Source organism: Hemiscyllium ocellatum, chromosome 31, assembly GCF_020745735.1.
Source record: "Hemiscyllium ocellatum isolate sHemOce1 chromosome 31, sHemOce1.pat.X.cur, whole genome shotgun sequence".
NCBI lineage: Eukaryota > Metazoa > Chordata > Chondrichthyes > Orectolobiformes > Hemiscylliidae > Hemiscyllium > Hemiscyllium ocellatum.
In genome coordinates, this window is record NC_083431.1 from 15,485,096 (window position 1) to 15,502,365 (window position 17,270).

At 43.1% G+C, this 17,270-nt stretch overlaps 1 protein-coding gene across 1 annotated transcript in view; it reads left to right on the plus strand.

The window, feature by feature from the left end:
• The first annotated feature begins 3,425 nt into the window (after nucleotides 1-3,425).
• The window catches only part of rap1gap2a (RAP1 GTPase activating protein 2a), a 354,141-nt gene continuing 340,296 nt past the window's right edge, over nucleotides 3,426-17,270 (plus strand). Inside the window, exon 1 of the mRNA XM_060848310.1 lies at nucleotides 3,426-3,486. The gene's annotated coding sequence lies outside the window, so the exon portion shown is untranslated. The remainder of the gene's footprint in view (nucleotides 3,487-17,270) is intronic.

Consider the following 17,270-nt stretch of genomic DNA (forward strand, 5'->3'; position numbering starts at 1 on the left):
GATTGGTCAGAATTAGGATGGTCACCACAGCAGCTGAGTCTCAGGCAGTCCACCTGACACTCCATCTTGAGTCTTTCTACCCTATTGGTAGCTGTTTTCCTCCTGGAATGAAAGAGAGACAGGTATTAGAGAGGTGAGCGTGGGTTGGCGCAGCTCGTGTGCAGGTGGAGAGGTGCCCCAAATGAGAGGGTGGGCAGCACAGAGGGCATGTGGGGTTAGTGGTGTCAGGGGTTGGTGGCTGATCATGAGAGAGCTGCAGGAAACAGTGAGAGGGGTCGAGCCTGAATCTTAGCAGGCCTTGGGTACAGTAGCAGAGACAGAGTGAGTGTGAGGTATCAGAGAGAAGGTGGTAGCATTTACACTGGTGGAGCAGCGAGTGACATTGACCTTCTCCCTACATTGCTGGGCTATTCCCCCAGACACTGAGAGTGCTTGAACCCAGGTGGCATGGTCTGAGTTTTGCGGTTCCTGAGGAAGATGTTGCCACTCCACCTCATCAAGCAGGAGCTCCAGGTCTCTACCCATAAAGGAAGGTGACAATTTCCCCCTGTCTACCATGTCTGGGGCAAATGTCAGGAACAATGCAGCATAGCTCCAGATGATAGTCTTGTCTGGGTACACAACCAGCTTATAAAACTGGCACAAAGGCAAGGGATGCCAGTGCATTCTGCGATATCCGCTGCGTTTGAGTTGTTTTGGGAAGGGTGCATGTTAAGATGGGGCTGGAATCAGACATATGGGAAGCCATGGGAGCGGGGTAGATCATTGATGAGACACATTTGTTAAGAGATACTGAGAAATCTCACCAGATCTCATGGCAAGCACCCTCTAAAAACACAACGCAGTTCACACTTAGACATAAAAGAGTAAAATTCAGCTATAACAACAGACAATAGAAGTTCTGTAGAAATGTAAAATGATTAGCAATGTGAAAGTGAGTCTGGGGAAGTAACAACGAGAAATGAGGAGATGGCAGATGAATTGAACAGGTATCTTGCGTTATCTTCATTATAGAGGGTACAGGTGACCTACCAGAAATAGCTGAAAAACAGCAAAAAGAAATGAGAGGAACACGAGAAAATTACAATCACTCAGGAAGCAAATTGATAAAGCCAGGGCTGACAAATCGCAGAGTCCTGATGGATGTCATCGTGAGGTCTTAAGAAATGTGGCTAGTGAGCAAGTTGATGTATTGATTTCAATTACTCAAAGTCCTCTATTTTTGTGCAAGGTTCCATTAGATTGGAAATAACAAATGCAGTTACTTTGTTGAAAAAAGGAGGGAGACAAAATCAGGAAACTACAAGTCAGCTCACTTAATGTATGTCACAGGGAAAATGTTAGAAGCTATTATTATTTAAAATACTATTCTAGTGACCCAAATTTCCAAAGGTCAGAGAGTTGTTTCAATGCATTGGATCCTGCTAAATCCCAAAAGAGCAAACCCCAAGAGAATTGCTGATGAAGTTGAAAATTCTGATCGGCAATTCCCTTGCACCTGCAACTATCCAAAGCTATCCATTTCACTCTGATTCTTCAGGAGTGCTATGCAGTTAAGCCCATATTTACTGAGGGAAAGCTGGAAGATTAAAATCCCACTCTAACTCCTCTGGAATTATTAAACTGACTCTCAACACACCGATGATGCCCCGCTCCCCCCAAACTTTGCCCACCCTTTTATGCCCCAGACTTGGATCTGAGACGTGCCCCCACCCCAATTCCTGAAAACAACTCCCTCTGCACACCTGGCACCATCCCTGTCTCCCCAATATCACCTTCGTTGACTGAATAAATACATAAGTTCAGAGTGCTTGCCAGCAGGAAGAATTCAAAAAGAGCATATTATCCCAATATCAAGAGCTTGCAGAGCTCTGAGATGCAGTGGGATCTGGGTGTCCTAGTGAGTGAGTTGCAGAAGGGAAAGTGAGGACTGCAGATGCTGGAGATCAGAATTGAAAATGTGTTGCTGGAAAAGCGCAGCAGGTCAGGCAGCATCCACGGAGCAGGAGAAAGGGAGGAAGAGAGCTTCTTCAAGGAAGGCATCCTTGCAAGAGGATTCGCAGTAGGTTAAAATCTTTGAGGAGAAAGTGAGGACTGCAGATGCTGGAGATCAGAGCTGAAAATGTGTTGCTGGAAAAGTGCAGCAGGTCCTTCCTGAAGAAGGACTCATGCCCGAAACGTCGATTCTCCTGCTCCTTGGATGCTGCCTGACCTGCTGCGCTTTTCCAGCAACACATTTTCAGCAGTGAGTTGCAGAAGGTTAGTATGCAGGTGCAGGTAGATTATTGATAAACAAAGGAGTGAAAGGTTATCAGGGGTTGGTCGGAGAGTGGAGTAAGGGGATAAGGCATGAGTTTAAGGGTGGAGCATGCTTCCTGGGCTGAGTGGCCTACTCCTAATCCATATGTTCACATTGGGAGTAAAATGAAATATTTTCTAATTTGGCAAAAGCTGGAAAGAGTCAAAGATATTTGGGGACTCTTGCTCACTGAAATTTAAAATGTTATAAGCAACTAGGTAAAATAATAAAAATGGCAAGGGGAATGTGATATCAATATTGAGAAGATTAAATTATGCGAGGGTAGAAATTAAGTTTTGCTTCTACAATGCCCTGGTTAGACTGTACCTGGAGTATTGAGAGCTGGATCCCACAGTGTATGAAAGATGTATTGACTTTGGAAGGTGAGCAAGAAAGAATTACCAGAATGACATCTGTACTGCAAAAATGAAACTATAAGGAGAAATTACAAAAACTAGGGTCACCTTCCCTAAAACATTGAGGGAAACTTTGATGAAAGCTTTCAAGATATTTGAGAGTTCCAAAAAGCCTCATAAAGAGAGAAATCATTTCCACTGGTGGAAGAATAGGAAGAATATTCAAAAAATTCGATTACAAACTGTTCTAGATGTAAAATAAACATTTGGAATTCTGCTACAAATGACAAATGGATCAATTGTTAATTTTAAATGTGTGATTGACAAGTTTTCGTGAAGCAAACATATTAAGGTATATGAAGTTGGCTACAGAAAGAGCCATGATCCCCACTCTATAGAAGAATAAGATTGAGGGCCTAAATGAGTTACTCATGTCCCAATGTTACTTATAACTCTTGGCTCCTGGGTCTTTTGGACTCAATAAAGGAAGCGCTTGTCAATCAAGTTTATTTTAATGAAGAGAAAATCCCAGTGCAACTCAGGAACTGGAAATTTCCAGCAGCATGATCATCTTCAACTTGTTTTCTCATTGGTCAGTGCATTTTGACACTTGCCTGCCTCTGTGCCTGGAGAGAGTGGAGCTTTCAAAAGCAGCTTCGGGCAACAGTTCCTGGCAAACTGGTGAAAGAAACCAAGACAGTCCTTACTGTGTGTAGCTCCACCTCGGGAAAGCTCAGTCACTGTGCAACTGCATCAGCAAAGTGCTGACATCATTCTGGGCAACTGCTGACTGTTCCTTCCCCATCTGAAGTGTTTTGTAGAACGCAGAAGGTAAGGCAGTAAATACTTATGTCATTTTGAAAGAAAACTAAAAGTAATGATTTTTCTTGAGAGAATGAGTGATTCTGGCACAATTACTAAGAAACTATTCATTTGAGCTGGGGGCATATGATATGTATAATATGCATTGTTATGTCTGAAAACCACAAGGAAGATTGAGAGGGTGAGAGTGGGCGAAACAGCAAAATAGAAGACATGAAGACAACAAGGGATTTAATGATTTAATGTATTTGCAATAGTGGGAAAGAGCTATGTGAAACGCAAATGAATGATTGTTGATAAATTGAATATTAAATCAAAATATGAGTCAAAATCTTGATTAGTAGGAAATTAATATGTGAGAGGTTTGAATGGTGACTTTTTCAAAAATGCTTTTCGTGCAATGGATTATACCAAGATGTTTCAGCCCTCTATCAAGTATCCAAGAGAATGGGGAGGGGGTGATAATGGAGGAGGGGTTGCTCATCATAGCATTTTTAGAAAAAGTGAACCACAAATGAGATGGACTTGCTTATTGAACTCCACATTTACAGTGGCTGCAACATTGATGGTGCTGTTAAAGGGTTAAACAACATGTTGAATAGATTGATAGTTTTCTCTTCAACCTCAGCAATATTTAATTGCATTAATACATCTTATATTGTAACACAATGCTCTATTTTTTAAGAAAATGAAACATTAAGTTTAATATCTGGAAATGATTCTACAGCTTCGATATAATCAAAGGTGGAGCTGATACTCAGCACTGAGTATAGCTCAAGCAGATTAGCCTTCAGAATACTGAGAGGAAATTGCAGCCTTCAGATCAGCTCATGGTGCTTGTTATTGTGTTTTCTTTCCAATGATTGTATAAAACCTCTATCTGGTGTGATGTTTGGGGTTTTTATTCATACTGGGAACTGTTCAGTGTGTGTGCTTTGGATGGTGATGGTCATATCAGATTATTAAATGACAGCAATTATTCCATTGCAATTTAAGGAATGATTTACAGTTGGATCTTTATGTTATTTCCTCTAAATGCTGCATCACAATTTTACATAAACCTTGTATAAGGTTTATCTGTATATAATGTAATCTATCTTAAATATGCCTGCATGTATGGTAGCTATAATTATGCTTACTCTTAAAATTGTCTGATTGTAATCCACCTCAGACTTGCAAGGTAATCTGCTGAATTTTTTAAAGAAGCAAATGTTTTAAAAGCCTTTCAAACAATTGTCTCCTGGTACTTAGAAAAGAGCTAATCTGCAAAGGGACAGGATAGAGGAAACTGAGATGGAGAGATTACCTGTTCCAGGTTCCAATTTTTATGTCATAGAAGAAGTCTGATCAATTAATGCAAGTATAGTTTTGGCTCTGAATCTGAAAAAAGCATTAGCTGCACTCCTTAATGCTGAATGGGAATTCAGCCATAAGGTCCGACTGTACATATCCTATCTCCACTGATAAAATTCAGGAACTGAGTTTACCCAAAGGCAGGAAGCTAAACCTGTGCAATCTAATAAAATGACAGGCTCGAATCAGGAATCTGCAAGCATTATAAATGAAATTTAATTTGCTAGCACTCATACTGTGGTTCTGTTTCTGCTGTGAGGTATGTAAAGGGCAGTACTCTGAAGCTGCCATCTCTCCCTGTAAGGGTGGATAGAGATAGCGAATAGGAGAAAGTGAGGACTGCAGATGCTGGAGATCAGAGCTGAAAATGTGTTGCTGGGAAAGCGGAGCAGGTCAGGCAGCATCCAAGGAACAGGAGAATCAACGTTTTGGGCATAAGCCCTTCTTCAGGAACTACAAGTAAGAATAGGCCACTCGGCCCCTCAAGTCTTCTCTGCCATTCAGAACAATAATGGCTGATATGGTTACTCTGCATTCGCATCTACCCCTGAGGGGCATCAACCCCCTCCCTTATCAAGTAGCTATCTAACTGTACCTTAAAAATATTCAAGGATTCTGCTTCCACCACCAAACTGCCCACTTCAAGGATTAGACGTATAAACCTTCCCTGAAATGCCTCCAATGCAGTCACATCCTTGCTTAAAAACAGAGACTAATACTCAGCATAAACAGAGAAACTACTTTATGAGTTTGAAGGTACACCAGACATGGTCTCACCAATGTGCCTTATAACTGAAGCAGAAACCCCCGCTTTTGTATTTGATTCCCCGCACAATAAATGATAACATTCCTAGCTGCTTGCCGTATCTGCATACTAACCTTTAACTTCATGCACCAAAACACCCAGATCCCACTGCATCCCAGAGCTCAGTGATCTCTCACCATTTCGGTCTTTTGCCTTTTTCTTACTTCACTCACTTGCTTTCATACCTTATTCATGTTTGAAGGGCCCTCCCTTCTCTCTCTCAAATTAAACATAAAATACAAATATCATTGCTATCAAGGGCCACCCTCACCATGTGGACATTAAGTAATCCTATCCTGTCTTACAATACCAGGCCTGCTGTTTTTGTGTCATCAGTAAATTCAGATAAGAAAGACTTGCACAACAGTGTTACTGAGGTCATTTGAGAGTGTTGGAAACATACAGAGCCTTCCCAGTTGTGTATCAGCTATGTTTATACAACAATGTCAACTTTAACTCCTGTGCCTTTTTAAAACAAAAGGCGGACTAACTGATTGTCAGAAACCTCTCCGCAGTAACCAAGACATCAGTAATTATATCCTATCTTCAGATCACAACAGTAAATAACACAGGCTGGAAAGCTGCTGGTTGGAAGAAAATAATATCCGTTTTTTTTCCTGCTACTGAATTCAGTGAGCTACTCTGTAGACACTTAGTTACAACAGCAGGCCATTCAATCCCTCTGACCTATTCTGTCCTTTCAGTGATTGGTCAGAATCTCGTCTCTGTTGCTGCATACCTCTTGATAGCCTTACCTAATAAAACAGAGTCTTGAGAAATGACCTCTCGAGCAGTGAATTCTAGGTTTTCATCACTCTTTAGTCTGAAAATGGCTCCTCCAAGTGACATCCCTTGAATTTTAAGATTCTAATTTTATGAAACTTTGTTCTGGACTTCTCAACCTGATAAAGTAGTTTCTCTGTTTATGCTGACAAATACTTCATCATTTTAAAGCATTGGAACATATGAAATTAGCAGAAGTATTCTATTCAGCCCTTCACTCCTGACCTGCTACTCTATAATGATGTGGAGGTGCCAGTGTTGCACTGGGGTAGACAAAGTTAAAAATCACACAATACCAGGAAGAGAGATTTTCGTACAATCAAGGAGCTGAGGGCTATGAGGAGTTGGCATGAAAGAGACGTTGAGGCCTGGGACGGATTATAGAGTTAAAAATCACACAACACCAGATTATAGTCCAACAGGTTTATTTGGAAGTACTAGCTTTCGGAGTGCTGCTCCTTCATCAGGTAACCATGTGGCACTAGCTACCTGATGAAGGAGCAGAGCTCTGAAAGCTTATACTTCCAAATAAATCTGTTGGACTATAATCTGGTGTTGTGTGATTTTTAACTCTATAATCCGTCCCAGGCCTCAACGTCTCTTTCATGCCAACTCCTCATAGCCCTCAGCTCCTTGATTGTACGAAAATCTCTCTTCCTCCTCTCTCATTACTGGCAGTGATCTAACCTCCACAGCTCTCTGGGATAGACATTCACCATCCTCTGGGAGAAAAAATTCTTCGCATCTCAGCTTTGTCCCTTTGTTATGTAACTACCTACCCAGTTTGTGACTGCTCATTAACAGAAATATCCTCTCAACATCTACCCTGCCAAGTCCCCACTGAGGAAGGGTTACTGGACTTGAAACATTAACTTTGATTTCTCCTCACAGCTGCTGCTAGACCTGCTGAGCTTTTCCAACAACTTCCATTTATGTCCCTCAGGATCTTGTATGTTTCAATAAAATCACCTCTCATTCTTCTAAACTCTAATGAATATAGATTTAATATTTTTATCTATTTTTGATAAGTCAACTCTATCATCTGAAGAATCTTCCTGGTAATCTCTTTGAATTGCTTCCAATGCCACTACATCTTTTATTAAATACAGAGACTGTATAACTGTACAAAGCACTCTAGGTGCAGCCTCACTAACATCCCAAAGGAGTTCTATCAGGACATTTTTCTTTTTAATCTCCAATCCTCTAACATTGTAAATCAAAATTCCATATGCCTTCTTAACTACCCACTGCACATAGAATCACAGAGTCATACAACAAGGAAATTTGTCCATGCTGCCAGATATTCCAGTCTGGCCTAGTTCCATTTGCAAGCATTTGGCCCATATCCCTCTAAACCCTTCCTATTCATATACCCATCCAAATGCCTTTTAAATGTTGTAATTGTACCAGCCTCCACCACTTCCTCTGGCAGTGCATGCATAAAAATGTTATCCCTCAGGTCCTTTTTAAACTTTCCCCTCTCACCTTAAACCTAATCCCTCTGGTTTTGAATTCCTCCACCCAAGGAAAAGGACCTTGGCTATTCACCTTATCCATACCCTCAGGATTCTATTAACTTCTATAAAGTCACCCCTCAGTCACTGATCTCCAGGGAAAACAGTCCCAGCCTATTCAACCTCTCCCTATAGCTCAAACCTTCTAGTCCTCATTATTATCACATTACCTATCCAGGTAAATTTCAAATCAGTGAAATATTTTTCAACTCCATCCTCAGTAATCTTAGGCACTAAGCAGAGATTTTCAATTTAATGTTAACTTTGCGTGTTTCATTCACAAGAACATCCCAATCCATCTTTGCTGCGTTTTTTGGAGTCTCCCTCCATTTTAATAATAGTCTGCCTTTTGATATTTGCTATCACTTTTGATATTTGATATTTGATATGTGCTATCTCACACTACCTTATATTAAACTTCACCTGTCAGGTTCTGCCCTTACATTCATCAATCAGTACCCCCTTGCAGATTTCTTATGTCCTCATCACAACTTACCCTTTTTGTATCATCAACAAATTTGTCTAAATTACACTTTTCCCCTCTTTTCCAAGTCATGAATATGAATAGTAAATAATCAAGGCCGAGGACTGATCCTTGTGGCACCCCACTAGTTATATCTTTCCAAAATGAAAAAGACCCATTAATTCTGACCCCCTCTCTTCTGTGTGTAAACCAATCCTCATGCACTATAATCCATTGCCCCCAATGCAGTGAGTTCCTATAATTTGCAATAGCCTTTCATGTGGCACTTATCAAATGCATTCTCAAAATCCAATACACAACATTTATCAGCTTGCTGTTATCAAGTTTGCTTGTTATATCCTCTATGAACTTAAGCAAATTTGTCAAACACAACTTCTTTTTCACAAAACCATGTTTACTCTGTTTGATTGCATAAATCTTTTCTAAATGTCCCTCAGTTTCTTCCTTAATAATGGACTCTAGTATTTGCCGTACAAAATATGTCAAGCTGACTGGATTATAGTTTTCTGCTAGGTAAAAACAATGACTGCAGATGCTGGAAACCAGAATCTGGATTAGTGGTGCTGGAAGAGCACAGCAGTTCAGGCAGCATCCGAGGAGCAACAAAATCAACGTTTCAGGCAAAAGCCCTTCATCAGGAATGGCTTTTGCCCGAAACGTCGATTTTACTGCTCCTCGGATGCTGCCTGAACTGCTGTGCTCTTCCAGCACCACTAATCCAGAATATAGTTTTCGGCTTTCTGTCACCCTCATTTCTTGAATATATTAGCAGTTTTTCAATCTGCTGGAACCCTTCCTGCATCCAGTGAGCTGGAATATTTCAACCAATGCCTCCAGTATCTCTGCAGCCACTTCATTTAAAACCCTTGAATACAGGCCGCTAGTCCCTGGTGACTTGTCTGTCTTCGTCCCATTAGTTTGTCAAGTACTTTATCCATTTGGATAGAGACTGTTAAAAGACCTTGTTTCTCAATAGTACCTTGCTTATCTGTTATCTTTGGGATGTTTATAGCGTTTTCCACCATGATGACCAATGCAAAATATTGGTTTAAATATCTGCCATTTCACTGTTCCCTATTATCAATTCCCCAATGACAGCCTCTCAGAGTCCCACATTCACTTTAGCAATTCTTTTTCCTTTCATTTACCTATAGAAACTCTTGCAGTTTCCTCTCATATTGTTTGCCAAAACAGCATAAACTCATAATTTATTTCTCTACCTTTTGTTTGATGTTGGGTCCCCTCCAAGTTGCCCATGCTGCTACCTTTGTCTTATCTTCCTGCTCTCATTCTCCCCATGCTTTCAAGCTGCCAGCTGCTTATTTTACATGCGAGGTTATCTCCAGCTTTAATATCTTTAATGTCTCGCTCCACACCATTGCATTTTGCTTTGTGTTCCAGTGCTACCCTTTGTCCAGAGAGTAAAGTGGGAGGCAATGCTGACAGTTACAGAGAAAAGTAGATTTGATGCAATTTGATATGGATACCAGCAAGAAGAAGAATAGCAAATTCAGCTAACAGGGAGGGAGAGTATGGGAATAATTGTCTGCATATCAAACAAATTCTTCAAGATACAAAATGTGGCTGAAAAAGCTAAGATAAAATAATGCTATGTCCAAAAGATTATGGGTCACTTCCAGATGTGCAGAAATAGGGCACACTTCCACAGCAGTAAATGTTCACTCATACAAAAACACTAATGAGAGTTCCTCCACCATTAAAAAAAGATGCATTCCCAGGAGATATTGATCATTCAATGGATTCAAGTCTGACATGACTTGTTTATGTGAATGGACATCTCAGTAACTTTAACTTTCATATAGGGATGGGTGTCACATTCCTATTTGATCCAATACATGTCTGAAGAAACAGAAGTTGCAGCCTATAGTATTGAAATTACATGCTCCAGATGGAATAATACTTAAGAGAGAAAGTATGATTCAAATAGCATTGCAATACTAATAGGGTTCCAGAACTGAAAATATGCAAGTAATTTACATTCAACCCCATTTGAGCCTGCACATACATCTTGATCTCTATATCCTTGCAATAGCAGGAGTTTAATCAGTTCCAATTCATAGAATCCCCACGTCATGGAAGCAGGTCATTCAGCCCCTGGTGTCCATACCAGCCTTCCAAGAGAACAAATGGTTCAGAATCAAACTTTTATTAATCAATGGGCAAAGGGTCGACTTGTAGAAGCTTTGGTTGGGCTTCTTAGACTATTAGCAGAAGCCAAAAAGATAAAAGGACTCATTAAGATTACCTATGTTAATATAAGAGGATTGTTTTATACTGTTAACAGGAAGAAGAATGCTAAACAGTATCTGCACAAGAACTATACAGGATTAGTGAAAATGTTTTCCATTCCTATAGTCACTGAAGAAGATTCAGAAGTTAAAAGTTAGCAATGTTCGTCATAAGAAGCTAATAATAAGAACAAGAATGAGCAGTGCAACTTGATTAATCTGTAACTGAAGTTGTTCAAACAGTAAAACAACTTGATATAGCAGACTTTAACGTTGTATGACAACCCACACAAGTTCAAGAGCAACATTTCAATCCATTATCTTTCAAAAAGCTGTTTTCAGTACTGGGGCAATACTCTGCCCGAGCCACTAGCTGGTTCCACAAACACAACGAAGTTTGGGCCGACATGGTGGCTCAGTGGTGTCTCACAGCGTTAGGGACCTGAGTTTGAATCTGGCCTTGGGCATCTGTCTGCATGAAGTTGGCACGTTCTCCCAGTGTCTGCGTTTTCAGTACACAGTCCCACAGTCATAGAGGTCTATAGCACAGAAAAAGGCCCTTCAGCCGATCAGGTCTGCACCAATCAAAAGCAGCCATCTATGACAAGGAAAATGGTCAGTAAGTGACAATCCTCTTGTACCATGATTGTGGATGTGAAAATGTCTAGTTCATTAAAGACATACATGACAGGCAATGATGTCCAATGTACTTGGATGGTTGAAGTAACCTGCTTACATACTTCCTCAAAGATGTATCATTGGTTTGAAAGTATAGATTGGCTTGAACATAATAGTGAGGAACTGCATACAATTCCATGGAAGCCAGATTAATAGCTGAGGATTTACTACTGTCGAGTATCTACAAAAGATACATTGTTCTTAGATAACAGGAATATCAAGCATAGTTACTAGGACTCTAGAGAGAGCTGTTCCCACCAAAATCTACAATACTTATCTCCATGCATAGACTGTGTCTAACATCAGTAGAATAGGTGGAGCCAATGTAACATGAACATTAACACCTTCAGACCCATAACACTATACTGTACAATAATCACTGCCTTCCTGTCGGTCTCAGTAATAATGCCTAACTGGACAAGTTTACTTTCACTTATTGCTATGATACAATAAATTACATTTTCTTCTTAAGTCAAATGCCTCTCCTTGTCAAAATGCATTTATGTTTCCTCCTCTATTGCTGTTAATTTGAACAGATCGTTTAACACAGAGTAAAAAGGAGTATGTCCCTTTTAAGGACGTAAAAAGACGGGCCCTGTATCGACTGCTGCTGCACACTGGCCACCTCTTCTCCCTCATCCACCGCCCGGACACGCCCTGGCGTGCCCATTTGTCACCGGGCGGTGGGGATCCCCAGTGGAGGACCCTCTACGCAGGAGTCCTCCCCCTTTCTCTCAGGGATCTGGGGTGGAGGGTGCTGCACGCAGCGGCCCCTACAACCCGCAGATTGCGGTGGTTCACGGACTCCCAGCCCAATTGCTTGTTCTGTGGCGCTGTGGAGTCTGTGGACCATGTGTATATTGGATGTAGGCGTTTGCACTGCCTTTTTGATTTTCTTAAAAACCTCCTCCACTGCTTTTGGTTGCACTTCAGTCCCACGCTCCTGATCTTTGGCACCCAGTACGGAGGAGGGAGGGCAGGTCTGAAGACCTCCTCGTGGATCTGCTCCTGGACCTGGACAACCTGGCCATAAACAGGTCCAGGTAGCGGGCAGTGGGGTGGGTTGTTAGGGCCGACTGCCTGCCCCTCTTCCACAGTTATGTTAGAGCCCGGGTGTCCTTGGAGAAGGAGCACGCGGTTTCCACCAACACCCTGGAGTTGTTCAGGGAGAGGTGGGCGCCACGGGGAGTGGAGTGCATTATTTCCCCCTCCAACTCTATTTTGATTTAGTCCCTGCCCTCCCCTTCACTGTTTGATCACACAGCATTGCCCTTTGATGTGAAGGGCACTGCTTGTCACTGGCCACTCGGGTGTTTCCTTTCTTCCTGGTGGTGGAAATTGAATAAAGATTCGTGCACCTTGTGTCTTTTACTGTGTCTCACACCTGCACACACACACCATGGGTGCTGGGGAAAAAATAAGCACTACCGCAGTTAGGCGGTAGTGTGGGGGTTAATTTTTTTAAAAAAACAAGAGTGTCAGAGTTTCTGCTCACTCTGAGAGCTGGTTCTGAGGGAGCTGGATCAGTGTGAAGGATTCTCCACGTGTGAATAAAGGGGGACTTGGTGACGGGATACCAGCCTCTGTAGAGTTATTTCAGTGAGGAGGATGCAAAGATGCTTCAAGGGGATTTATACAGGCTGAAAAAAGAAAAAAAAGTCAAAAGGAGTATGGGTGGCAGTACTCTACCCCAGCCAGTAATTGTCAGTGGTTGGTTCCACAAACATAACAAAGTATGGGCTGGCATGGTGGCTCAGTGATGCCTCACAGCGTCAAGGACCTGGGTTTGATTCCAGCCTCGGGCATCTGTCTATGTGGAGTTTGCACATTCTCCCTGTGTCTGCATGGATTTCCTCTGGCTGCTCTCGTTTCATCCTATGGTCCAAAGATGTGCAGGTTAGGTGGATTCGCCATGGGAAATGCAGGGTTACAGGAATGAGATAGGTCTTAGTGGTCTGCTCTTTGGAGGGGCTGAATGGCCTTTTTTCCACACTGTAGAGATTCTATGATTCTAACAAATGGTCCAGTTAACTATGTTGATGTTTGTGTCTTATGCAACCCTGCATTTATCCAGCTTCCCTTTAAATGTGTTAATGCTGTACACCTCCAAGTACTCTGTGTGTTAGTCTGTACCTCATTTCCTCACATCCTGAGCAAGAGCATTTCCTGTCAATTCCCTACTAGATTTATCAGTGACTATTACTGGTTAGCACTGCTGTCTCACAGCGCCTGAGACCTGGGTTCAATTCCGCCTCAGGTGACTGACTGTGTGGAATTTGCACGTTCTCCCCGTGTCTGCGTGGGTTTCCTCCAGTTTCCTCCCATAACCATCCAAAGATGTGCGGGTCAGGTGAGTTGGCCATGCTAAATTACCCGTAGTGTTATGTAAGGGGCAAATGTAGGGGTATGGGTGGGTTGTGCTTTGGCGGGTCGGTGTGGACTTGTTGGGCCGAAGGACCTGTTTCCACACTGTAAGTAATCTAATCTAAAAAAAATCTAATCTATTTTATAAGGACCAGAGGTTCAGTCTCTCCCATGTGTAAACAAGACCATTTCCACAACCATAAGGCATAGGAGCAGAAATAAGCCATTCAGCCCATTGAGTCTGTTCAGCTCTTCAATGCTGATCATGGCTGATCTAATCATCTGCAACTCCACTTTCCTGCCTTTTCCCCATAACCCTCGATTCTATCACTGATTAAAAATCTGTCTATCGCAGCCTTAATAAGACAATAAGAAGTAGGAACAGAAGTAGGCCATTCAGCCCATCAGACATAGAGTCATACAGCATGGAAACTGACCCTTTAGTCCAATGGGTCCATGCCGACCATAATCCCAAACTGAACTAGTCCCACCTGCCTGCGCTTGACCCATATCCCTCCAAACCTTTCCTATTCATGTACTTATCCAAATGTCTTTTAAACTGTACCTGTATCAACCATTCCCTCTGGATGTCCATTCCACGCATAGTCCACTGTTGGTGTAAAAAAGTTGTTCCTCATGTCCTTTTTAAATCTTTCTTCTCTCACCTTAAAAATGCCCCTCGTCTTGAAATCCCCCACCCTAGGGAAAAGATTTTGAAATCCCTCATGATTTTGAAAATCTCTATAAGGTCACCCCTCAACCTACTTTACTCTAGTCAAAAAAGTCCCAACCAATCTAGCCTCTCCTTATAACTCAAACATTCCAAACCTAACAATATCCTGGTAAATCTTTTCTGAACTCTCTGCAGCGTGATAATAATAGAGCGACCAGGACAGGACACAGCACTCCAAAACAGGCCTCACCAGCATCTTGTACAGCCTCAACATGACGACCCAACTCCTGTACTCAAAGGTCGGAGCAATGAAGGCAAGTGTGCTAAACACATTCTTAACCCTTCTCAAAAGGTGTGGCGCTGGAAAAGCAGAGCTGGTTAGGCAGCATCTGAGGTACAGGACAGTCGACGTTTCGAGCATAAGGTCTTCATGAGGAATGTCAAAGGGAGAGCCCAAGGGGGCTGAGAGATAAATGGGAAGGCGGTGGGGCTGAGGGGAAGGTAGCTAGGAATGCTACAGGTGGATGAAGGTGGGGGGGGGGGGGGGGGTGATGGTGATAGGTCAGAGAGGAGGGTGGAGCAGATTTTCCTGTATGTCCTAATCTATTGAGTCCATTTCTCTCAAAGTGGTCTCCTCGACATTGGGGAGACAGGACACCAATTTGCGGAATGTTTCAGAGAACATCTCAGGCACACAGACTAAACAACCCCACCGCCCTGTGGCCAATCACTTCAACTCCCCCTCCCATTCTGCCAAGGAAATGCAAGTCCTGGGCCTCCTCCACCACCAAATCCTACCTGGAGGAAGAATGCCTCATCTTCCGCCTTGGGACTATCCAACCACATGGAATCAATGTCAATTTCACCGGTTTTGTTCTTCCCCCTCCGCCCACCTTATCCCAGATTCAACCCTCCAACAGGACACTGCCCTACCTGTCCACCTTCCTTTCCACCCATCCACTCCACCCTCCTCTGCGACCTATCAGAATCACCCCCCCACATCTACCTATTGCTTTCCCAGCTACCTTACCCCAGCCCCAACCCCCTCTCATTTATCTTTCAGCCTACTTGCCCTCCATACCAAATTCCTGTTAAAAAGCTTATGCTCGAAACATCAACTCCCCTGCTCCTCAGATGTTGCCTGACCAGCTGTGATTTTCCAGCGCCGCACTTTTTGACTCTGATCGCCAGCATCTCAGTCTTCACTTTCTCCTTCTTAACCACTCTGTCTATATGTGTCATAGAGTCATAAAGATGTACAGCATGGAAACAGACCCTTCGGTCCAACCTGTCCATGCCGACCCAATCTAGGTGATGCACATCTTCTGAATATCTACCATATTATAATTTAAAAACTGAAATAAATGAAAGGTGTAAATGCACCAAGCTCCATCTATTGGTCTCAGCCTACAGTGCAATGACTGACATCCAAAGGGACTGCAAATTTCACAACCCTAGATACAAATGTCAGTGGCAAATAAGCAGTGATCCAGTCATTCCTGCCATTTTTTAACAACTGCAATGTGTGTTCATTCCTGCAGGGGTCACTGTATCCTAAAGAAATGATTACGGTATTATTGTCTTGTATTTATATCATAACGTTTCCCCAAACAAGTCTAGTGTGAACGTGACAGTGAGAGTAATCAGCCTCTTGTGGCTGGATTTTCCCAGCCCTGTGATGGTGGGCTTGGAGCTGGAGCACAGAGGAATCTGGACCAAATGTTATTATATGATCTGGGAATAATGGCAAGCTTGTTGACTGCGGGTCATGGAATAGTGAGGATTTACCCAGGTGTATGTTAAAATCCCACCAATATATGTTTATTGCCAGTCGTCATTGGATACTGATTTGAGAAAAAAATTGAATCAACCTTGATCAAGTTTTTATGTATTTTAAGACAAAAATGAAGTTAAAATTCTGGAAGTATTTAGCATGAAAACATCTGTGAAGAGAAGCAGATATAAGAGGGCAGAACCTTCTGTTTTTGTTTCTTGCTTGTTTGCTCAGGAGGTGACTCTGAGGAAGGGCCTCCCTTCTCTGAATCAGGCAGTTTAGAGGGCACTTGTGGCTTCCACTGAAATCAAGTCCCCAGAGCGAGAGGCTCTGCCCCAATCAAAGAGCAGCAGCTCCCACATTCAGCAGTGCCATGGCAAAGGCCCAGGCTGCTGCTGTGGGAAGGACAGTCAAGACCACCAGGCCCAATGTTTCACTTGATGAATGCCCTTGGGCAGGGCGGGGGTGGCTGTGATGGGGCTGGTTTCTGAGGTTGGGAGGCATCAGGGATAGGAGGGTCAAGAGGCCAGAAGTAAGGGCAAGGGAATGGTTAACAACAGCTGGTCATCAACAACCCAGCCCCCTCCACTCCCCTCCTCTTCCCCTTCCCCTTTCCCCTCAGCCCTCCTCTCCTCCTTCCACACTCCCTTACCCCTCCACACTTCCCCTCTCCGTTCTCTCCTCCCCCTTGCACTTCCACCTCCCCATTCCCCCTTTCCCTTCTCCCCTCCCCTCTGTCCTCCTTTCCCTACCTCCTCACCCCGTCCATCCCCTTTTCTCCTTCCCCCGCCCCTCCTCCAGTTCCCCTCCCCCCTCAGCTCCCCGCCCATCCCCTCCCCTCCCAGACTCTGCCCTCACCCTGAACTCTGCACAAGTTGGTGCCAATCAAGGGACCCTCTCCACCCCCCGCACTGGTTCCCCAGTTGGATTGGCTACTTCTTGCCTGTCCCAGGGTGAAAGTGGGGACTGCAGATGCTGGGGATCAGAGTCAAGATTAGAGTGGTGCTGGAAAAGCACAGCAGGTCAGGCAGCATCCAAGGAGCAGGAAAAACGACTTATCGGGCAAAAGCCCTTCATCAGGAATCCTGATGAAAGCCTTCCAATTAAGGGCTTTTG